The sequence below is a fragment of the Carlito syrichta genome, unplaced genomic scaffold (assembly GCF_000164805.1).
Source record: "Carlito syrichta isolate Samal-C Ts95f unplaced genomic scaffold, Tarsius_syrichta-2.0.1 Scaffold314806, whole genome shotgun sequence".
NCBI classification, from domain to species: Eukaryota; Metazoa; Chordata; class Mammalia; order Primates; family Tarsiidae; genus Carlito; species Carlito syrichta.
The window spans coordinates 120,342-145,238 of NW_007258902.1; the positions used below are offsets into that span (position 1 = coordinate 120,342).

At 38.6% G+C, this 24,897-nt stretch overlaps 1 protein-coding gene across 1 annotated transcript in view; it reads right to left on the reverse strand.

Moving 5' to 3' along the window:
- Positions 1–24,897, reverse strand: part of LOC103274562 (contactin-5) — a 517,374-nt gene that overhangs the window by 87,196 nt on the left and 405,281 nt on the right. The gene's annotated exons all lie outside the window — the stretch shown is intronic.

Consider the following 24,897-nt stretch of genomic DNA (forward strand, 5'->3'; position numbering starts at 1 on the left):
CCCGGCGATCCTTCCGCCTCAGCCTTCTGAGTAGCTGGAATTACAGGCATGTGCTACCACTCCCGGCTGATTATTTTTTATTTATTGTAGAGATGAGGTCTCGCCAAGTTGCCCAGGCAGGTCTCGAACCCGCGGGCTCAGGTAATCCACTCACCTCAGCCTCTCAAAGCTCTCAAAGCGTGAGGTTACAGGCTGAGCCACCGAGCCCGGCATGTACAGTTATTATTTGTCAATTAACAGACAAATATGATTGTTTGTTTGTTGATTGTTCATATGATTGACCTTTCATATGAATCAGCCGTTCCCTTTCTGGGAATATACCTAGAGGAATGCAAATCATTCTACAAAAAGATCCCTGCACATGCATGTTTATTGCTGTACTATTCACTATAGCAAAAACATGGAACCAGCTGAGCTACCTATCGAAACTGGACAAGATTTTTAAAAATGGTACATACATACGATGGAATTTTACGCAGCCATAAAGAAGGACAAGCATGTGAACTTTGCAGCAACTTGGATGGATTTAGAGTTGATCACACTCAGTGATCTATCACAGAAACAAAGAACAGAGTACCATATGTTCTCACTCATAAGCGGACCCTGAACATTTACCATAATACCACAAGAAAGGGATTGGCAGTGGTGGGATACTGCTCGGGTGGGGTGGAGAGGACACAACATCAGTAAAGGTACCGGATCTCAAACCAGGCAAAGTGTTGACCAAAGGGAGGCCCAAACTTTGCCTCTGCTATGACCATGGTACACCTAATCCTGAATTGTACCCCACAGCTTTAAAATAAAATGAATAAAAATGTAGAAATAAAAAACAACAAAGAAAACTTAGATGCCTCCAGCTTCAGCCTGTATCTGCATGAGAAATCCTGAGTAAGAACCTCGTGGTTGTGCCTGTCAGCGGCCAGAACCATGAGTGAAAGTTTCAGATGGATATATATATATATATATATATATATATATATATATATATATATATATATATTTTTTTTTTTTTTTTTTTTGAGTTGGAGTCTCACTCCGTCACCCAGACTGGAGTGCAGCGGCCGCTTCCGGCCACTGCAGCCTCAACCAGCTGGGCTCCGGTGATCCTCCCGCCTCAGCCTTCCAAGTAGCCAGAACTACAGGCACGCGCTACCATGCCCGGCTAACTTTTTGATTTATTGTAGAGATGAGGTCTCGTCAAGTTGCCCAGGTGGGTCTCGAACCTGCGGGCTCAGGCGATCCACTCACCTTGGCCTCCCAAGGTGCGGGATTACAGGCTGAGCCACCGAGCCAGTTACAGATGGATATTTTAAGCTAGTAAGTTTTAGGGCAACAAAGACTAGTTGGAACAGACTTCAAAATCATTTGTTTTGAGAGAGTATTTCCCAATAGGGGCTCTGTCAGAATATTGTGGAAAAAGACTTGAAATTTAGCTAATGTGATCACATAGGAATGTTTACCAACAAGTTTATGTATTAAGCTCTTCTGTGCTGGTCCATTCATTCTGCTTCCTTCCATCTATCCTCTTGATTCACCTCCTCAAAAAGCCTTTATTAACAGCCATCTATGTACAAGGTTCAGTAAGAGACACTGTGGAAGTCAACTATTTGTTAATTTGAATACAATGATGTGCCTTTCTGAGTATTAAAGTTCCACGGAGATGTTTAAATTAGACCTCTTAATGAAAGGCATATATCTTTAATAGTAGGTAATATTTACTCTAAATAATTATTCAAACTTCAGCTAGAACAAAAATTAAAATTTACCACATAATTAATAAATCCTAAAGTACTTTTCTCTCTACGTGTCTATTTGCCCAAATATGGTCATTAGCAAAATAATTAGTCATGGGGCCAAAGATTTGTGTACCCTGGATTTTAATTATGGCTGTGTAATTATTTATAATTACAAGCCATTGTAAACAACTCATTGTTCAATAATTGCATACAGTTTGAATCCTAAATTCTTCTGATGGAATATGGCAGTCCTTAAACTGCCTAATATTGAAGTGCATTTAATAATGAGAAACGTTCACAATATAATAAAATGGAATGCAAAATTGTACGTACCTATGGATGTCTCAATAGTAATTTGTAAATGTGCAAAAGAAAAGACTGGAAAAGAATGCATTAAAGTGTAGCTCAGGGTTATTTTGCAAAGGTGAAAATGCAGGTGATTTAAACTTCATTTCTTAATACTTGTCTGGATTATACAAATCCATACAATAAGCCCATATTACTTCAAAAATTATTTTTAAAAGTTATTATTTTAGAGAAAGTCTCCATCTTGTGATGTGTACTATTGCAAGCCTATTTTATTGAACTAAACATATATTGAGTGCCCGTATGTTTAAAGCTCTGGGCTCAGAGGTGGAAGGTGGTGGGGACAACAGTTTGTGGAAGGACAAGCCAGGGTTCCAACACTCGGTGTATTAAAATCCAGCGGCAGAGACAGAACGTTTACAAAAAATGGCAGGCAGTGATACCGTTCTGTTCGACTTGGGGGAGTAACTGCTATATCCCCTTAAGCACTGGTTACAAATCTATAATCATTTTTTTGGAATTTTCACTTGTCTGAATATCCCATAAGGAGTTTGCGATACATGAGGCCCTCGAGAAATATTTGTAGAGAAAAAGACGAAAGGAAGAAAAGGAACCAAAGAAGGAAAATTAAAGGAAGGATGGGAGTCATATTTTGAGTTTGGAATGTTGTGTGCCATTAACAAGTAAAATAATATTTCAAGATATTATAATTATATTAGACAAAGATCCTATGTAATAGTTTCCTTTTAAGTCAATATATATTTGAGTCAACGGTTTTTTCCCCCCGCTAAGTTTAGAGTGGCAATAAAAATGACAGACTAGCTCTATGAACGAGGAAAATAAACTTTTCTTATGATTTAATAATAAGTCACATCATTAGTAGAAACTGAGAGTATTATAGCCTATGGACAAATAATTTTTCAAAATCATTGTAAATGTGAAAGATTTCTTATGAATATATTAATGTACAGATATTCTGAAAAACCGATGGCGTGATTTACCTTCTAAGAGATTAAATACAATTTTCAACTGTAATAAAAGTGAGGCCGAGATTTACTGTTATTGTATAGTATTGGCTTATCAATGCGCTATTTATTCAAAAACATTTTTAAACATCATCTACTGAATGCTGGCTGAAATAGCTTTCTGTATATATTTGGGAGTGAATGACATTTACGTATTAATATAATCAATATCTTTGTTTTAAGACCCATTAATAGTAGTTCTTCTTTTGCTGTCTTTTGACTTTAAAAATAAACCCAGGAGTAAAATATCTCCTGAAAGTCTTTTACAGCTAATTGATGCAACGTATCTTTGAAAACAGGCTCATGAGAAACAAACGCCTCAGTGATGATGAGGGTGTGACACGAGCTGGTGCCTGGATATTGTACAGATGCCACTCACTTAGTAGAAATCACGTTAAATTTTATACTTCTTTGTGACGATTCAGTGTAACACGAGCAATAATCTGAACACGCACCCCCCACCGGACACTGTGTATAGGGTTACTGAAACAAATATTTTATTTGAAGATAGATGACTTAGAAACAGTCTGCTCTTTCCTTCGTGGTGAGGACTGCGGGGCAAACGACAAACCCAAAAAACCCTGAGCGGAAGCTATGCTCTCATGAGTTCAACCCATCCTCAATTAAGAGTTTCCTAGGATGGCTAACAAATTGTTACCAGTTCAACTGCTTCCGGTGACCTAATGTTCACTTCAAACAATTTCTTCTCTTGAGGAGCCATTGACTTGTAAAGCTGAAACATGAGTAAAATATGTACCTCCTTGTAACCTTTAAAGCTGTTATTGCACGTGCCATGTTACTAGTAGTAACACGAGACCAGGACTTAAGACTTCATATACTAGTTTAGCAGTGTTACAGAGTCTTGGGATTTTTAAATAAACTGGAGTCATCTATCTAGTTCAATCCTATTATTATTGTCATTATTATTGAGTCAGAGTCTCACTCTGTCGCCCAGACTGGAGTGCAGTGACACCATGAAAGCCACCGCAGTCTCGACCTCCTGGGCTCTGGTGATCCTCCCGCCTCAGTCTTCCAAGTAGCTGGAACCACCAGGCATGTGTCACCACACTGGTTAATTTCTTGATGTATTGTAGAGACGAGGTCTTGCCAAGTTGCCCAGGCTGGTCTTGAACCTCTGGGCTCAGGCAAGCCTCTCACCTTGACCTCCCAAAGTGCTAAGATTATAGGTGTGAGCCACCACACCATGCTCCAATTATTTTTCAGATGAGGAAAGCAGTTCTTGAGACAGGAAAAATTCTCCCCCCAAAAGAGGTCGTAAGTGTCTTCCTGCTTTAGAGGTGGAAGTCAAAGTATTGAAGCAGGAATAGGCTTCAGTCTTGATAACTTTCAAATCTGCCACCTTATGACAAATTAATGTAGTAACACACAGAAAGTTGTGTGCCGACTTTCTGTGAAATTACTGTGCATTTTCCTTGCAGACAGCAATCAGAGGTGCAGGCTTCTGCATTCTTGTGGTGTGACCCGCCAATCCTTCCTGATGAACACCTTGTAGAGTCTCTTCTAAGGCCAAGGTTCACCCCTAGGCAAGCCACTTTTCTGCCTCTTTCTCATTTCTGTCCAGTACTGAGACTCACTGGTTCAGCAAATTCCCCAAACGTGATACATTATTTTTTATATTATAAATCTATTCAGTTTGTTTTCATTTTTATTTGAGTTTAGGGACGTCCCTGCTGTTTTTCTCACCCAGAAGACTCAAGTGAAAAATTAAACAGGTCTTTGTTTCAAATCATTTAAAACTCAAGTAAGACATAGGATACCAATATGCTCTGGAATCCTAATTCAGTTCTGGTTTTAAGCCTCTAAGTACTGTTTGAGGATAGATGCCTCTTACTTCTAAACATTTGCTGAGGCATATTCTGGAAAAAGGGGAGCAGGCATGCCACTCAAATTACACAAGCAGACTTCTGAACATGCCCTAACACCAAGTGCAGAGGAGGTTAGCGACTGCCCACAAGATTAGATGGGTGCAGAGAAATAAAGTCAATAACTTGTTAATTTTTATCATCCATGATGAACTGTTCTGAACAGGAACCACTTGGTGTGACACAATTGAGAAAGACATGCATAACTAGTAATGGCAAGACATTTAAATAAAAAGTCATATCAAGTCAATAATGTGATGACACTGTTGTTCATTAGATATTAATACCTATTAATAACTGGTTGCTGATGTTTTCACCTTGTAATAGAGCTATGAAGAATTATGGCAACGCTTATTTCGGAAGCGTGGTATTATTGATTGAATATTTATCTTTATATGAGAAAATGCTTCCCGGTATGCTCTTGATATGCTGGGATGGCAGAGTCTAATTTCATGAAGTATTGTTTCATTCCTTCTTTACCTTCTCCTCGGACACCTTCTTACTATCATTATGTTTCTCAAGAATTCTAAAGGGTTAGGCATGGTGGCTCATGCCTATCATCCCAGCATTTTGGGAGGTGGAGGGGAGAGGACTGCCTGAGTTCAGTGGTTCGAGATCAGCCCAGGCAACTTGTCGAGACCTTGTCTCTACAATAAATCAAAAACTTAGCTGGGCATGGTGGTGCACACCTGTAGTTCCAGCTACTTGGAAGACTGAGAAGGAAGGACCTCCTGAGTGCAGCAGTTTGGGACTGTGGTGGCCGAGAACGTGCCACTGCACTCCAGCCTGGGCAACAGAGGGAGACTCTGACTCAAAAAAAAAAAAAATCCTAAAGGGTTTTCTATAAGTGTTTACTATTTACTAATCTAAGCTAAGTGACCCTTTCCTACTGTTTTCAGCCCCATGAGAAATAGACGGCCCTGCTTTATTTTCTCCAGAACTAATTTTGTTTTTAATTAATTTGGCGCAGTTCAACTTTTATTATCTCTATCCATCGATTACTATTATTATTATTAATCCATCCATCCACCATCGTCTCTATAACCTGGTCCCTCAGCAGGAAATTCTTGTTCGGCCTCACTTTGCCCATCCAACACTTGCTTAGGCTTCAAAGTCCTAATCTCGGCTCAGACCTTCACTTTCTTGGAGCAGACGTCTCTGACTTCTCAGCCATTGCACCATTGACTTCTCATTCATACAGCCGTGGAAATCACAGTTGAAAATTTCAATTTATTTGTGTGACTATTTTATTAATGGTGGCTTTCCTCTTCAGGTTTGAGGAATGGGAGAGCTATCATTTTTCACTACTGTGATTTTTCACTACTGTAATTTTTCACTAATGTATTCCCGTGTCTAGCACAGTGCTTGGCATGTAGTATGTCATAGCATAAATTTGCCATGAATGATTGAATCAATAATTTTATTTGCTTAACAGGTTAGCATAACTGTTTTTTTGCTTTTGACCAATCAAAATATGAAAAAAAGCAATGCGTCTTCACAGAATTATAGCACCTGTCTTAGAGGAGACTCTAAATATATATTAAAAATAAGATTCTTATTATGAGGCTTTCTCATCCTTGTTAAATGTCACTAAGTACCCACCTGTCTATGGTGTGCTTCTAAACATCAAGAACAAACTGTTCATATCTGTTGAAACTTGACGAACAACAAAATTTCTGGCATGTTTGTAAAAAAAAATGTAGATTTTATGAACTGGATGCGAGAGCTACTGGATTTCAATATCTATGACTAGAGGTACAGGATCTGTATTTTGTACAAAATGCCTAAGAAATTTTTATGTATTCTGTATTTCAAGAAAAAAAAAAGAGTTAAAGAAAAGAGATTTGGACCAAGAGTCAGAAGAGTTTTATTTCGGTCCTGACTCATACAAAAGCTTTGGGGCCCTGGGAACATTTCTGAAAATCATTAAGTCTCAGTTTCCAACCCTTTGTAAAGGGAATGCTGATATCAATCATGTATCATTATTGTGAGAACTACACTGGACTATGTATGCAGCAAGTACTTTGTAAATAGTAAATAGCTATTCGAGCACTGACTGGGCTTTTCACTAGTATGTGACTTTGACAATATCAATCTCAAAATGCTTCAACTTTTACCAGTGAAAATAAGAATCCATGCACTACATTTAATTTTATCAAAATAAATGAGGTAAGATAAAAAACTGATTTTTAAAAATGTACTATTATTGACAGATTTAACAATTTCTGTCTTCTGGGGAGTTTATGATGTAGAATGAAAAAATAATAATAACGACTTCATGCTTACTTAGCAGGTAGAAAGCGTTGTGTTAAATATTATATACTTTCTCTCTAATCTGTATATTAAATTTGATATTGATATCCTCTTTCTGCAAATGGAAAACTGAGTCTCAGAAAGTTCAGGGCACTCACCTAAGGTGATGTCACACAACCTCACATTTCACAAATGGGTCTGGGTTGGATTCTGAATCTTCTTTGCATATGTATCTGAGTTTTAACTCCATGATATTCATTACGACAGAGCACTACTTTGCATAATTCAGCATAGACACAACATATACATTTCAGAAGATTAAAAATTATGATGAGCAAGGGCAAATGGCGTTTTTAATTAGCTGGAAATGAATTTAAAGACACAAAATGGCTGCTAGAGATAATGTGGACTTGGTGGTTGACACCCCAAGGTTCGCTCCACTTGTCCCAGCTGGGGTAGGGCATTAGCTCTTTCCCCTCCTCCCCACTGTATGAATGGCCACGATTAGACTGTGCCAGTCTTGGCCATCTCCTCTGCCCTGCTGATGATGGGTTCGGGAAGCCAGGTCTAAGCCAAACAGACGACGGTAGTCTTCTTTTGCTCGGTACTGGCTCAGAAGGCAGCACGTCAAGCTGGCATAACCAGGTGACTGGATGAACGTTTGAGAACTGCTAGTTCTTTCTCCTGCTGTATGTGAAGAAGAAACCATGTAGTCTCTATTATTCCTGGAAATCAGCCTATGACGACAATGGGTGAAGAGGGTAAGGTCAACATTGTAGATGACAGAGTACAGAAATGGAACCAATCTGGGTCCTGGAGTGGAAAGCTGGAGGCACTAGATTAACCAGTTAAAAACTTGCTTTAACTTCCTGTCGTGAAAGCCAATGGATTTCTTTATTAAGTCAATCTGAGTTGGGCTTTATGTTCCTTGCGACTGGATACATCCTGGGGTATGAAGGCTAACAGAGAACGCCTTTCGTTTATAAAGGATGAAAGCTGTAGTCACTTCTTATTTTTGCTAAGACTGGTTATATTACTGTAAATAATCTGAAAAGAAGATCTCCAACTAAAATATGTAGTGATTCCAAATAAATCCAATGGAATTGTAAAATGACACATCAACTGGGGAACTGACAGGTCTGTTGAAGCAACAACCAAATAGGTAAACACAAAATGCAATAACATGTCTAAAGTGATTTAAAAATGTACTTATAGGACAATGAAGCGATCGCTCTTCGAGAGAGACTTGGAACTGATTAAAGATGGATTGTTAAGCCGGGCCCGGTGGCTCAGCCTGTAATCCTGCGCCTTTGGGAGGCTGAGGTGAGTGGATTGCCTGAGCCCGCGGGTTCGAGACCTGCCTGGGCAGCGAGACCTCATCTCTACAATAAATCAAAAAATCAGCCGGATGTGGTAGCACCCGCCTGTAATTCCGGCTACTCGGAAGGCTGAGGCGGAAGGATCGCCGGAACCCAGGTCGAGGCTGCGGTGACCGGGAGCGGCCACTGCGCTCCAGTCTGGGCAACAGAGTGAGACTCCAACTCAAAAAAAAAAAAAAAAAGATGGATTGTTATAGTCAGTGTATTCCTATGATGACAAAATTCAACAAAGTATCAGAAACCAGAGAAAGAAGTTTAGAACAAAAGTAAATTAACTTCATTTTACAAACTCATGATTAAGTATTCTGTGTGCCTCTTTTTATTGCTACCTTCATGAAAAAATAAAGGGGGGAAAGGGCTAGGGGAATTATCACGTGAGGCCAAAAACCAAAGAGATCAACTTGACGGTTTTGAAAGACGAAAGTGGACTAGATACCATAAGACTTAGGCTTTCTCATTCAGGCAGTTTTTCGCCAGGCGACTTAGGAATTCATGTTGTATCTCTGGGACACAGGAAGTTTGTCCGATATTGTGGCTGGAGGGACGAGTATTTTAGTGACGATTTCAAGAAAACAGTTGCTCTGGGCTAGTATTAAAGAGGAAAAAAATGACTCCTTTTTGGTGACAAGAGGGAATAAGTAAGCAAGTATTCCAAAAGACTGGACAATCCAAGGCATTTTGGAGAGAAGGAAGGCAGACAACTTCGATGAGCATGACAGTATTCCACCAAGGTGAACGAGAGGTTGAGGAGAGACCTTAAACACCAGGGCAATGCGTTTGGGTTTTATTTTGCAGGTTGTGGAGAGCCAGTAAGTGTTTTTAAACTGGGGATTCACTGACACATTGATTTTAATAAAGGAAACTGAAAAATAGGAAGGAAACATTCCAAAATTTCATGCTTGCATACATTGGAGGAATATTGACAGGATAAAGGAAGAGGAGGCTGAAGGACCTCAGAAGTTTATTTTTTTATGTAATTAGTTTCAACTGAAGGAAATTCTGAAGATAATACTGGAGTGCGGAAGTGGAAAGATAGTAGTTTGGAGCCTGAAGAGTGTTCAGAAGTCAGGAATTATCATTGCCAGCTATAAATTGGAGAATCAGACATGAAGGCAATATTTACAGACAGCGTTGGGAACTGATTTGACAGGGGCTGAGTCAACACTGTTCCATTAGATCCTTGATGACCAGAAACAGGGGATTGAGTTTAAATGCTAGAATGAGAGGTACCAAGGAGCTAGGGATTTCAGGTCGGAATTGAATGAAGTATGCATGGTGACCATTCAAATTAAATGGGCGATGCAAAAGTCAGGGAAAGACTCAACAGGTGTGAGAAAGCACCCTGATGCAGCAGGCTAAAGAAACTGTCGTCAGAGGTCTCGGGTTCCAAGTTTGACATCAAGATACACATTTCAGGACTTCTCGGCCACAAGCTACGGCCCTTGTAGATGCCCAGAGGGCAAGATTATAAGGCAGTGGACACTCAGCTGAGAGTATAAAATGGATCGTATAAAATCTCTCCTCTTGGACATAAAATGTGAGTGATACATAAGCAACTTTTTCAGCTCTCGTATTTAATTCCATTTCCGTACATTCCACGCAACCAGAGTCCTGTATATGAGTCACTCTTTGCTATTTAGTTTTAATATTTGGATATTTTTTGTAAGAATGAGTGCGTGTGTGTGTGTGTGTGTGTGTGTGTGTGTGTGTGTGTGTGTGTGTGTGCACGTTACAAAAACACAGGATGGAGAAGGTGGGATGGAGCTATGAAAAAATTCAGGAGGACTTAGAGATGGGAATGCCAAGATTCAAGGGGAATTCATGAAAACTCGTTCCCACTCCATCAGTCTCAAATAGTTTATCTATTTCACTGTATCTATTTCATTATTAAATTACTACTGCATAGTCTGTTCGTTCTCTATTCATCTGATTTTCAAAAATTTAATTAGTCTCTTTGGGGGAAAGAATACTCATTTATCTGTACATTTAATAATTTTCTCAGCTATATTGAAGAAACATTTACTCTGTGCTGGACTCTGGGGATACAGCAGTAAATAAGATAGGAAAGGTTCCTGCACTTTTGAGTTTTACATTCTAAGGATTGGAAAGTCAAACACATGAATGAGAGAATTTCTGATAGTAAAAAATGCAATGAAGAAAATAAAATGAGGTGGAAAGTGGGTGGAGGAGAGGTGGGTAACATATGTTAGGAAGCTGAGAAATAATAAGAAGGAGACAGCCAGTCACATGTATAATATAAGCAAGAATTTTCCAGACAGAGAACATCAATGACCGGATAGTTAAATGTTCATGAGGATGGTAGCCGGAGCATAGTAGAGAAGAGGAAGAGGGAGAAAGTGTCAGATCAGCAAGTGCCAGAAGATAGCGGGGTTTGAAGGTAATAGTAAGGATTTGGGTTTTATTCTGCACGTGAATTGGAAGCCACTGGATAACATATGAGAAAAGTCAAATGAAGGAAGCCAGCCACTGAAAACTACGGAACAAACAGGGAAAATCTAGTTAAATCAATAAAAATATTTGGGTATGTTTTCTTGCAGTAAGGTTTGGTAACTAATGTAAATTGCGATGATTCAATCAATCACCCAAGGCTGTTCTATTCCAGCGTTGCTGCTGGGTACATGCTGTCAGTGTAGCTTCGATCACAGGGGTGGTCTCTGAGGATCCTTTGCCTACTGGCCTCTCGCAATCTTATTTACAACACGATTCTTCTACTTGCATTGCAAGCAAAACCAAAAATTACACCATCCTTTCCCCATGTCAGTCGCATGAAATAGGGATTCAGTGGCACTTATCCTGGTAAGTGTAATTTGCAAATATGGGATTGTCATCAGAAGCTAGAACTCTGACGGCTTTATATTGTACAGAGCTCTGACTGGTTCAGGCTAGTGAGTCCTGAGCTTAAATGACTTTCCTTATTTCTGGCTGAAGCATTTAATTGTCAATGGAAGAATCTAGAGCACGGTGCTTAAAATGTTGATTTAAAGAATTTGGTGTGTCTTTTTTAGAAAACATACAAACACTTCCCAGCTAATTATCACAAGCTTCAGGTGGAAGATAAATCAACCAACTCCAAGCAGTGAAGGAGACATAAATATTTAATGTCGTTTTACATGAGTTGAAGCTGTATACACTTTATATATCCCAATGTAAAGGGAAGGCTGTTCATCCATTGATGGTGATCGTTCTGAAACGGAAAACAGACATTTGAGGGTATATTGTATGACTGGCAAGGATAATTAAAAATATTCAGCTTATTTATTTAGAACTTCAAGCAACCCAGGTGCACTCCTAAAATGTATTTATTAAATAACTATTACATAAATTCTAAGAACAGATAAGTTTAAAAAATTCTGTAGGAAAATACCATATGGGGTGTTAAAATATGCAAGGTACCATGTTTCTACAAAGCTTTCTATAAATCCAATGTTGAGTTTATTTGGCATGTCACATTATATTTCTGCAATGCAGACTAAAATTAAGAAAATACAGTATGGCTACTTGGACTTTTACATTTGTTCATTCTCACTATTCATTTTCAAATAATTTATAGATACTCTAGTGACTTATTTTTACAAACATGTGAATTTGAAATTACTATTTCTAATAACACACGAGCATAACACATTTATAAAGTCGTTTTCTTTAAGACAGGTATACCTTACACAATACCCTGGGATAAACTCTAAGTAGGGCACTTCCTTGAATTTTTTTTTTTTCCAGAAGAATAAATTTGCACTTGCTATTTATTTAGATTTTCTTTCATGATTTTTCTGGAAAGCAACAACATATTCTCGAAGACATGTTTCATGATCACGGAAATAAAAGTTGACAAACATATATCTGGGGTCGTTAATTTTATACTTCAACCCACTGAACAAACCAATAGTTCCCTAAGGAATGAAAATAGAATGAATATTACTCTCTAAGGGCTTAACTTACCAGGCAATGACTGAGATATAGTGGAGGAAGAACTGTCTTAGTGGTTTCTGGATGGCTACTAGCTTATGCTCTGAAGATTTCTGCCATACGACTGTAGGAAGAACATTTGCCATTATGCAGCGTACCATCAGAGCTCAGCACAGACTGAAGGATGACTCCTGTCATATGGGGACCGTGAGCTTGGTACAATCTTGATGCCACCATCTAACTCATTTGGAGAAATGGAGACAGTGGGCTCTTGAAGAAGCACTTAACTCGAGCAGTCCTGGGGGCTGGATAATTTGTAACAGATGTTCCATGTAACGGATGGATTACGGGGATAGTGTCTGCAATGTAGACTATCTCGTTCAGTGAGGTATGATCGATGTGACTTATTAGCTTGACTTAACATATGTGAGCTGAGGTTTTGAGACAAATATGTGAGCTTTGATTTACTGATACATACAGATCAGGTGAAAAAACGTCTTTGCCACAGTGATTAGGGATTTCAAAGGAAGTTTACTAATAACCGTTCTATTTCTTGAGTTGGTATGAAATAAATAATTATAAGAACCAATGAATTCCTGAACAAAGCATAATTCAGACTTGTTTTATGCCATAGTTGTTTTTTTGTGATTAATGAACATTTAAATTAACCAAATCAGAGGGCTGACAAATGAGAATGCTGACACTTCAGTATAGATGATTAACTTACGTAGCTTGCAAGCAAATTTCCTGTCTTTGAGATTTTGTACTTTTCTCCTAGAGTGTTTTAAGGACATCATTCCAGAAGAACTTGAAAATTATTCACACTATTTGGTTTTATTTTTAAACATCTGAGTATTTTATGTGACTATTCTGTTTTGCAATTACTTCCACATCTTTTAGTGTTCTTATCAGCATTTAGAAAGGCTTTCTTTTCTTTTTTAATTTTTGCATTACTTCATTACCCACTAAACTGAAGGTATAGCGAAGTCCCATGTAAACATTCATAGGATGTGTGTTTACATTTTATAAATGACAAACACTGTGATTTTGCTCAATTTTATAATATATATTCTTTGCTCATATTATAGGATATCAATTCAATGACTATTAGATATGCAGAAAGTGATGATTATCACTGATGTGAAAGCAGTAATCTTACAATTACAGCTTGTGTTATAGCCTGGTCTACACTTCTTATCTAGAATAAAATATAATTTATAAACTTAACTTTTTTTTTTAACCTCGTCCTATCTTCTTAATGATTTAGTGTAACTATATTTTATGCACTTTGGTGTTTATTCACACATGGAAAGGTCCCTTGCACACCAAGATAGTCACTGCATTTTCTTCAAGGATGAAGAGTATCACAAGGGACTCTTCCATGATATAAATACATGTTAATATGCATAACCAACTTCAAGAAACTGATGCAAGATTTCATCAGCTTAGTTAACTGAATACTGTATGCTCTATGGCCCTGGTGGTGCTTCACAGCTTATCCTGTTGTCAGAAAACTGGCAGAGAACACAATTATGCCAAGCCTATCAACATGCCAACCTAATTTTTTTTGAATCACCATTAGAATGCATTATCCAATTGTCATTGAAGAAGATGGACACAACAATCAGAATATTATTGGAGATTTCAGTTAATGGACACTGAGCTGGGATCACCTATCAGAAAAAGCTAGACCATTTTCCCGTCCATACATATCGTGAAGAACAATGGTTCAGTTCCTTAACATTAGAGATAAGGGACATGGACATTCTTCCTAGAGTTAAGAATATTAATAATATCTACAACTTACTGAAAAGGAGTCTACCATTTAAATTCTCCTTGCATTCTTTTATTTAAACCAGAACATTAAATATTTTTATCTCTGCTCCCTTTTAAAAAAAATTTAACTTAATTTTTTTTTTAACAAATGAGACAACTAGGTCCCAAAGAGGTAAAATGACTTCCTCATAGTTTTCCAGCTAGTGCCAGGGTCTGGATAAAATCCCAGCCTGCGTTATTTTTCTAATGTTGCACTGTATCGGTTGGGTAAACAGTTTACTATCACAGGCATTTTAAACAATGTGAGTCTTTTTTTTTTTTTTTTTTGAGTCGGAGTCTCACTCTGTCGCCCAGACTGGAGTACAGTGGCCGCTCCCGGCCACCACAGCCTCTACCTGCTGGGCTCCGGCGATCCTCCCGCCTCAGCCTTCCGAGTAGCCGGAATTACAGGCATGCGCTACCACGCCCGGCTGATTTTTTGATTTATTGTAGAGAGGAGGTCTCGCTGCCCAGGCGGGTCTCGAACCCGCGGGCTCAGGCAATCCACTCACCTCAGCCTCCCAAAGGCGCGGGATTACAGGCTGAGCCACCAAACCCCGGCTGTGAGTCATTTTTTAATCAGGCTGTTGAGTTTCAATGAACATTTACTCAGTATCAGCTATGAACTAGATCCAGTGCTAAATACTCCGATAGCCCAAAGACCTTGCTTTTACTAATACAGGAAAAATACAGCAGACCTTTTCTCCACTAGTTTTGCTTTTCTTGAAGGTGTGCACTGCTACTTTCTTATTCCAACAAATAACCTGAAATGTACTCTTTTATGTCTCATGCTTACAATGCCTACCCACTTTTAATATTGTGGAGATTATTTCTACTTTAACGAACTGTTTTTTTTTTCTTTTTTCTTTCTCTAACGCTTGGAACTATTTCCCCCCTGTCTCCCTCAGTTTTTAGCTACCTCAGAGATCCACAGGTTTCCAAAGGTAAAATCTATGGATATACTGAACCAATAAGAGTAGAAGAAACCCATGTACTCAAGACTTCTAATCTCTACATGCAATGATATATTAAATTAGATTTTCCCCCATACATACTAGTGAATAATGTCTACACATTTTAGTTTTAAAAAATGAGAAAAGAGAGACATTTATTTGAAAGATTTTTACTAAGAGTGAGTCATTTTTTTTTCCCTTGGCATTGACAAGTATCATCTGGTATTCAGTTTTTTTCCTGGTACTTTCACCTCACTTGCTCTAACTCATTAGAGAGCTAATTGTCTTTGTAATTCCAAATTAAGGAATATTCAGTGAAACGGAGACATTACCTTTGCCAGGTGTTTGGGAGGACAAAATTCAATCTGTGGTAAAAGTCAGCAAAAGTTTCTTCCAGTCAATGCTAGTCCCTTCTGTGTTCAATCTGCGTGACTTTTGTATTGTTCAGTGAAGAATCATTCCAAGATCAGACTACATGGTATATGGTGTTATAGCAAATAAAAAAAAATAAGGATTGAATATTTTGGAAGATAGGCTGAAATAAAACAAGATTTAAAAATAGAGACTTAAAGTGAACTTACCAATTTTCCTTTGTCTTCTTAGGAAATGTGACCAGTCACTGGGTAAACACATTCAGCATAACTTCTACTGGGAGCTTGGGTTCTTAGTGATCGCATCTGGGTTATCAAAATGGGCCATGCACTATGTATATACCTTACAGGACTATATGTTCCAAGCTTCACATGAGAACAAATTACTGCTCATTACACAAAGGACATGCTAAAACCATCGAGTTGACAGTCACAGAAAACAAAATGTATTCAAAAAAACAAAAGAGCTCAAGTTTTCGATGGGGTTGGCAGTTGGGTTGGCTAAGTCTACACAAAGTAGATGAAAAGTGAACAAATAGGATGGCTTTCCTAAACAATTCAAACAAACAAATGAACAGACAGATACAATGTACTTTCAATATTTTGCCTAAACAATATTTAAGAGCATTCTTCCTAACATTAAAGACCATTTTGTTTTGTTTTACTTTCAAGACTCTTGGTTTAATTTATCCAGATGTAGTCAGGAAACCATAAATATCAATGGGTTGAAGAACTGTTTCAACTGGAAATAAGGTCAGATGCTTTTCAAAACGCTTGAGAGTTTTGTTTGTGCCTCCTAAGTGTGGTGATTATTTAAAAAAAAGTTAAAAATAAGAGAATAAGAGAAGAGTCAATTGGTGCTTAATTTCCTGAAGACCCTTTGTCCAGAAGTGATTCATTTTCTATCATAACCGAGGGCATCTAGATAAGAAGCCCCACAAGATGTCCTGAGAAAGTATACAGCAGAATCGGATATTTCAAATGAATGGTAAGACATGGTGGTCACAGGAATCATACCTTCCAGTGAGGTCAGTGGTCATTCAGGCCAAAATGTAAGACAGAGCGTACTGCTGTCCTGGGGTCTTGTCAAAGATGAGGTACTTCGAGAATTAGAGAGGGTAAGGCCTATTCTTAGAGGTATGTGGTAATGAAAAATGTGCTGTGTTTGCAAGCTGAGATAGAGTATCTTCCGCTCTCTTTCTCAGTCTAGCTAATGATGACTCTGTATCCTTAAGATTAAGTAAGTATATCATCTTGATAAAAATTCTGACCTCTCAGCAAAGCTTGTCACTTCTTTCTTTCGTTTCTTATAGCAATCCTTTCTTCCCCTTTCCTCTCTCCCACTCTTTCCATTCATTTTCATCTTTCCTTTTTTCTTTCCTTTCACAAATTGGATTAATATTTTTCAGAAACTCTGATGTGTCAGAAACGAAGTGAGTTTGGGGGATATAATGATACATGAAGTGGGAACAGTCTGGGAAGGGATGGTCACTGAAGATGCCGCTTTTGAAGAGTCTGCCTCTCTCCCTCATGATTTTCCACCTGGTGCAGTGACATTCAGCAGGCTCCTAAACCTCTCTACGCCTTATTTTCCTTATCCGCAAAATAGAACTAGAAATAGTACCTCTCTCACTTCATGTTTACGTGATACGTTGAATGGATAAAGTGAAATCATTCCTACGGAGCCTTTAGCACGATGCCTGGCATACAGGAAATGCCTAATCAATGTAGCCGTTTTTATTATTTTTTAGTGGCGCTTATGGTCAGAGAGCAAAACGTGCTGCTCACACATCTGTAAGAGCACATTTCTCGTTATATGGTAAGCACACATGCTACTCCATAACATAAGTTGTTCGAGGCTAGCGAGTTCTTAATCAGCGCCTTCTCTATAAATGTTTGGTGAATAAGTATCACTTGAACAAATGAAGGGCAAACAAGGTTAAAGTCAACCTGCCCAAGGCCGCATAGCTAGTAAGAGCTTGTAGGGATGTGACCCTGTCTATTTGCCTTAAAAGCCTATGCTTTTCTTAAGACTGCACTGCCTTTTCACATATTATTTCTTGCCTATCTCTTCCTGCTGCAATTTGGTCATTACACCCATCATTCCACTGAACTTGTCTTTGTCAAGGTCGTCAATGATTTCCAAGTTACTTAACCCAGCTGTTTATATTGGTCCTCATTTTACTTGCTTTTGGTGTGTTGCCTACCTTCTCCTTCCTGAAATTTTCTTCCCTCTTTGTCCCTTTGACCTGGCTTCCTTGGGTTTCCTCTAGCTCTTCTCTGCCTCTGGCAGCAAATTCACAGTCTCCTTTGCAGATTCCTTCTCCTCTTTAATGCGAATGTTTCTCAGAACTCCATCTCAGCAGTTTTCTCTTCTTAGTCTTCACCAGCCATCTCTGTAATTTCATTCCCATCTGACTCTAAAATGCTGACAGTGCCCAAGTCGACATACCAACTCCAGGGTTTCCTTCCTGAGTCCCACAGCCACATACACCCATTTGCTTTCTGGATACTTCTCTCTGGAGAACCTTACATGCTGTTCCTTGACCACCAATCCACTTCTCCCTGTATCTTCCTGATTAAATGAATGTGGGAACGGGAAAGACAATAGTTGCATGATTATTCCTCATAAGGAGGATGACATAATTTATCTTCTGAAACCAGGGCAATTTTGAGAATGAAGGGGCCTCATGCATAACTACTCTGGCCCTATAAGTGTAGCTTGAAGCTGTCTTGGTCTAACCAGAGTGTGTGATATTCCTTCAGGTGGTCACTTGACTGATCAGTACAACTGGCACGAGTCTTTGCCTCCTCTTTTTCATTTTTCATGACCAGTGGGCCATGAAGTTCTGTTGATCCTGCCTCCTTCCTGTCTTTTCTATCTTTTTCTATCTTCATGATCTTTTACCAGACCTTTATAATTTTTTGATTATTGTTACAGTGTGCCATCTGCTCTACCAGCAAGCACCACCCTCGCTGTCCTCTAGAAGACTTTCTGTTTCTGAATTATCTTCTGAACGTGCCTATCTGATCATGTCCTTTTTCTGCTGTGGTCTTTGGATGGATAGCCTAAGAGTTAAGCTCCTTCCATGGCGTTTGAAAGTACTTACACCCCATCCCCTCCCAGCATGTCTCCCCTTTGTAGGACTCTCCTGGCATGTAGTAAGCACTCATTATACAATGAATGAAATCTGCTTTTAAAAATAACCCCCACATCAAGAATCTATCTTAACCAGTTTACACACGTGTGAAGTGACCGTATTTTTTTTTTTTTTTTTTTGAGTTGGAGTTTCATTCTGTCGCCCAGACTGGAATGCAGTGGCCGCTCCCGGCCACCACAGCCTCGACCTGCTGGGCTCCGGCGATCCTTCCGCCTCAGCCTTCCGAGTAGTTGGAATTACAGGCATGTGCTACCATGCCCGGCTGATTTTTTGATTTATTGTAGAGATGAGGTCTTGCTGCCCAGGCGGGTCTCGAACTCGTGGGCTCAGGCAATTCACTCACCTCAGCCTCCCAAAGGCGCAGGATTACAGGCTGAGCCACCGAGCGCGGCTGTGACCGTATTTTTATATTTATATTGGAATGGATGTGTAAGAGGTTAAGTCTGGGGGACAAAATACAGTGAAATACAATTTCCCCCTTACACTGTATGACTCCAAATATGTGTTACATGAAACTCAGTGGATAAGAATGCTTTTCAAAATTTGAGATGAAGTCAGGGTGCTTGTTTCAAAATCCTGCCATCAAAAAACCTAAGAAAATCGGTCAGCTGACAGAAATATCAGTGTCTAAAAGAAAGCTTGGCTTCTAGGAGGCACTCACTATTTGGTGAGGGAGTAAAGTATGAAAGATTTAGTCTCCATCAGTTGATTGTGTACAATGACAATTTATTTGTTAGCTTGTTTTGTATTGGCAGAAATATCTGTACTTGTGTGTAAACTGCTTTATTCATTTCAGCCAGTCAGATCACTTCAGGCAACTCTTACTTCAATGAGCCAAACTAAAACTGGTGCAGAGAACCCAAACACCTGATTGACAAAGAATGTTACTTTCTTCTTTTTTGTCAGTTGTTGAGTTCTGCAGATAAGCTAGCAACCATATGAAAAGTGTAATAGGAAAGAAATGATGAAACTACTGTCCAGTGGGAAAGTAAATAATGGGTGTGAGCTATTTAAGTGATCTTATCAAATAACAGCAATATCAGTGTGCTAATATTTCCACAGTAGTATGGGATACTCTAGTAAGAGATTTCACAAATAAAATTATATTTTCATTCAAGAGTGAGAACATTTTATATTTTTATTTTTTAATTGCAAAAAAAAAATTATTTTTATTTTTTAACTTCTATTCTGCTCTAAGAAAACAATTTGCAAATGTATTTATACGATGGCTATTGGCCAAGATTAAAACTACACTGAAAACGTTTGACATTGTCCTTTGGTCTCTTAATACCAGCATGTTAGGAAGCCCAGCTTTACTTTTCATAACTACTGGCTTTTTTTCTTTTTCACCGGAGACCGCTTTGAGTCCAAATCATTACTCTACCATATAAAGGGCTTATGCAGTCTCCAAGATAATAAGCTCATTGCATATTAGATCAATGGTGGGAAAGAAACACAGGCAAACTCTGTCTTCCAAATACGCTTGTGTTAAATGTGTGTGCATTTTTAAAAGCTTGGGGATGTTTCAGATGTGGCCATATGCTGAAAATAGACGTTTACATCAATTTAGAATCTACGTGGATCACAAGGGTCGTGCAGTGTGAGATGCAGATAGAGCACATTAATACCGCTTTAATTCTCAGATCAATCAACAATATATTAGAAACATGTTCAAGCTTTTTCAATGAGATTTAGTTTCCCTTTGAATCTGGAAAAGCAATAGGACCTGCATCCTTCTAAGGACAATAGACAGAAAATTCTCAAACTTTCTTTTGCTAGTGAGAGCCACAGCAAATATGAGCTTGGACAACATTTAAAGATATTTAATCAAAGGTTCCTAAATTGACTTCTATCCAGGTAAAAACTAGTGTCTTCAGATTATTTTCAACTATTTGAAACAAACAGAGAACACTTTATAGCTCTCTAAAAGATAAAGTATCTTTGATGCTGGCTGGAATCAAATTGTTTAGTTTGATAGCATCCTTTACCTATGATGACAGGAGGAATTAAAACAAATATAAATTAACCATTTCTTCAACGCAGTACACAAAATCTTACAAAACATATGTGTCCTAGGATTAGGCAATAAAAGAGATGGTTTCTTGTGTAAAAATTTCTGCTGTGGGCTCTGGCACTCTAATTGTATAGATGAAAAAATTTTAGACTGCATTGTGATAAGACCCTCTGCTGAAGTGCGTTTGTTTCTGTAGCTGGATACACGACTGAATAGTGCTGGAGGCTGGCTCCATGGTATGTAGCCTGAGCAGTTCCTGTGCTTAGATGCCTTGCCATCTCTGCCTTGAAATTCTTAATAATTCTGAGCAAGGACCCTGCTGTTTCATTTTGTACTGGGCTTCGCCGATTATGTAACCAGTCCCCCAGCGATGCTTATGCTGTTTTCCAGTAACTCACTATTTACTCCGTGAGGCTGACATTGACCCAGGGAGACTTCTTGGGTCTGTCTCACCCTCATTCCAGATGTGCCTCCCACGGGTGGATGTAGGGCTTCCCAGGGGGCTACAGAGAGACTGCTAGAAGGCTGAGGCCTCCTCTTCTCCATCTGTCATTCGACCTCTGCCAGGTACAGAGCAGGTGCTGAAGGCAAAGGTGAGCGGCCACCTGTTGACTGACTTCGTTGACTAAGCGGCTGAACTTTGAACGGTTTTAGTCTTGCGGTGAAAACTGATGACACGGTTTGGTAGAGGTGAAAGGTAAATATTCAAGGAAAAAAGTCTTGGAAAGAATAAGTGGAACTGGATTGATTGGGAAGGTGAAGGAAGTTGGATTAAAAGACAGGTTGCAGTCTCTGCCAGAAATAAGGAGAGGGCGGGGTAAGCGCGTGGATGGTTAAAAGCGGTTTGGTGTCTCCCAACAAGTGACATTCCGAGGTCAATCAACTCTTCTCATATTCAGTTAAATACACTTTGGATTCATCTTGCAAATTGTAGCTCAGGAAGTGAAAATTGTCTGTGTATTCAGAAAGAATCAAGAGATTATTGATTCTTCTTTTACTTTCCCCAGAGTTCCTTGACCTATTGTTTTGCATTAAGAAGCAAAGTAATAAAAAATAAAAAAAAGCTGTATGAAAAAGTGAATGTCTTATTGTTTCCTCTGCCTCTGGGCAGAAGAGAAAGGGTTCACATTCTGACTCCCAGTTACCCTAGCTTAGCTAAGCACATTCTATTCTTTACACCATGACAGCTTCCTACACTTATATTTGTTTAAAAACAAGAAAAACATATTTCTAACATTGATTTCTGTAAACTCAACTAAAATAGCAAAAAAACCTAATATTCCTTTCTCCAGAGTCTTTTATATTGTGTTTGCTAAAGTCTCACATTGCTTGGGAGTATCTGCTCTTGACAATATGTGTAACCCCTCAGGACCTCAGAATGGCTACCTCTTATTGGCTATCTCTTATTGGTCTGTCTCCCTTTCCCTGAATAGTAAGATGGAGCTGTGTCCATCTCTGAAAAGGCTCCCTATTGAATAGTTTAATCTTACTCTCTCTATTGTTGTTAGAGCACACTTAAGTGACTACAATTGTGCACAGATGTCCAGGTGTGGCTTGAATTTCCCTTTATATTCCAGCAAGATGATTTTTTCTAGCATATTCATTACATCTATATGTTTTCTGGATTATGTATGGTGCTGTGATAATGCTTGCTTCACTGACTATTAAATTTGTGAGAGCAAGTGATTTTATGCTTCAGATCATTATTTATGGAAAATGTAACTTTTGGAGAATGATGATAATGGTGAAATAGAGGTGAATAATAGCACTGACATTCACAAGCAAAATGAGGCAAGAGTGAAAATAAGCATTTGAGGGAAAGATGGTCCTTGACAGTAAATGGAGAGAGTATCAGGAAGCGTTACTAGTTAGGAACACTAGTTAGAGACAGCGGTGAGGTCATGGGCTCCGATTTCGTGTGCTTGTAGGGCCAGGTGAAAAATTGCTGGATTTGGTAAGATGCACAAAAGAATTGCATGGACTATCTCTAATGGGAAGGAAGACAATAAAACAGTAGGCTCCATCAATCTGGAAGAACATGGACATTTTCCCCTCAATTTCCACTGAAATAAAAATCACAAGAACACATTCCTTACCACCCAAGTATGTTCCTCGTGACCAAGACATTGGACAAAGTAAACTGCTCAGTCTAATGATGGTATTCTACTAAAGGATGGATGATGAAATTGTAACTTTACTGTTTCCACCTTTGTACAACTCACATCTGAATAACTGTGTTTTTCAGAATTCTGCTGCCATCATTGTAGATGTCATAGAAAGCTCCACCTAGGATGCTTGGCTTCGGTCCTGTGGCCTATACTATCAGAATGCCATGAGTTTAGCCATCAATGAATGGAGGAATGAGAGAAAGGAGACTGGAAGGGTTAAACTAGTTTGAATTTTATTTTACAAGCCAACATTAAAAGCAGCAATATCTAAGCCAGGCGCCTTCAATTACCAGGAGCTGTAAAATTACAAAAAACAAAAACAAAAAAACCCGAAAAAACCCCCAAAACACACAACAGCCAGACTTCTTAGTTCAGTTTTTAAATCTGTCTACGACTAACCAAACAGAAGAGGCAAGATATTTCTACTAATTTTAGAAAAGTAATGCAAATGTATAATAGAAACGTGGTAACTCTATCAAACTCACTTCAAGTGAAAGCTTGAGGTGAATGTTCCATGAATATTCAGACAATAGCAACCTGTTTGAAATTGCTATTTGGTATAATCCCCAAATTTCCACATTTTATCATCTCCTAGGCATAAAGCCAAAGGCTAAAAGAACAGAACATGAAAGCCGAACCTGAATTATGTTCTAAACCCTGTTGAGTTTAATTTTACTTACAAAGCAGAGTGTTAGTTTGCCACTTAAATTTGCTCCTGATAGTCCTGTAAAAATACCTCTTTCTTATCAGTCTCTAAATTGTGATATTCATTTGGAAAGCTCTAGTTTTAGGAGCATCATTCTAAATTATGAGGCAAGAGTGCCCAATAAATATACATAATCTAAAACGGATTATAGCAAGAGAAGAAAGCAATTTTCTATAAATTTGACTGCAGTGTAGGGTTTGCAGTTCCGTGAGACTTGTAACTTTAGAAGGCACAAAGGGAAATTTTTAGCGGCATGGGATGGGATGTACAGAAATGATGAAAACTTTAAAAAGTCGGTGTTTTACAATAAGGCGATATAGATACACATTCTTGATATAAATGTGAAGAAAAGACCCAAAGCCTTCTGAACGGAAACAAACACACAAAAAATGAACACAGTGCCACTCACCCAGATACACACTTCTTTTAAAACAATGCTTTACTTGAACCCATGATGGATGTACTCCCCAAATTCATAAACATTTGGTGCCACATATAACTAAAACAAAGAGATGACGAGCTCACTCTATGCTTTATGTTTACTGTTCAAGATTTCAGAATATCGATGGATTCTAAAAATTAAAATGGTAAAACTCCAGATGGAGAAAAAGACCAGTTAACTTAAAACATAATTTCTTGTGAAAGATTATAAAGTGTATTTGTAGAGACCACACAAGGGTTTCTGAGCATGCAATACCCACACCACTCAAAATGTGATCGGATAAGATCATAAACGGACAGGCATTAGGTGGAATTCTGGTAATGCTCTAGTTTTTGCATTGAATGATAGTTACACGGTGTGTTCACTTTGTCATTTTTTGTTGGGTTGTGCACTTACGGTTGGTGAAAATGTAGGAATATTGTAATTTAAAACAAACTAAAAGAAGAGGAAAAAAAGACAGAGGGGAAGGAGGGAGGGAGGAAAGGAGAAAGGGAAGGGGGGAAGGAAGGGAAGGGAAAAAGAAAGGGAAGGGAAAGGAAAGAAAGAAAGGTGGAAAGGCAGGAAGGAAGGCAGGAAATGCATGCTGAGATCTGCATTTTCCACACTGGAGAATACCATGCTGAAGGAAATGGATGCTCTAGTCATTCACTTAATTAAAGTAAGATGCAACGTCACTGGGTTGCAGAATTTGGTGTCTTGGCTCCTAGTTGGAAACCACTGTTATTTCTACACAGAGAGGTTGTGTGTTGACGTTTTCA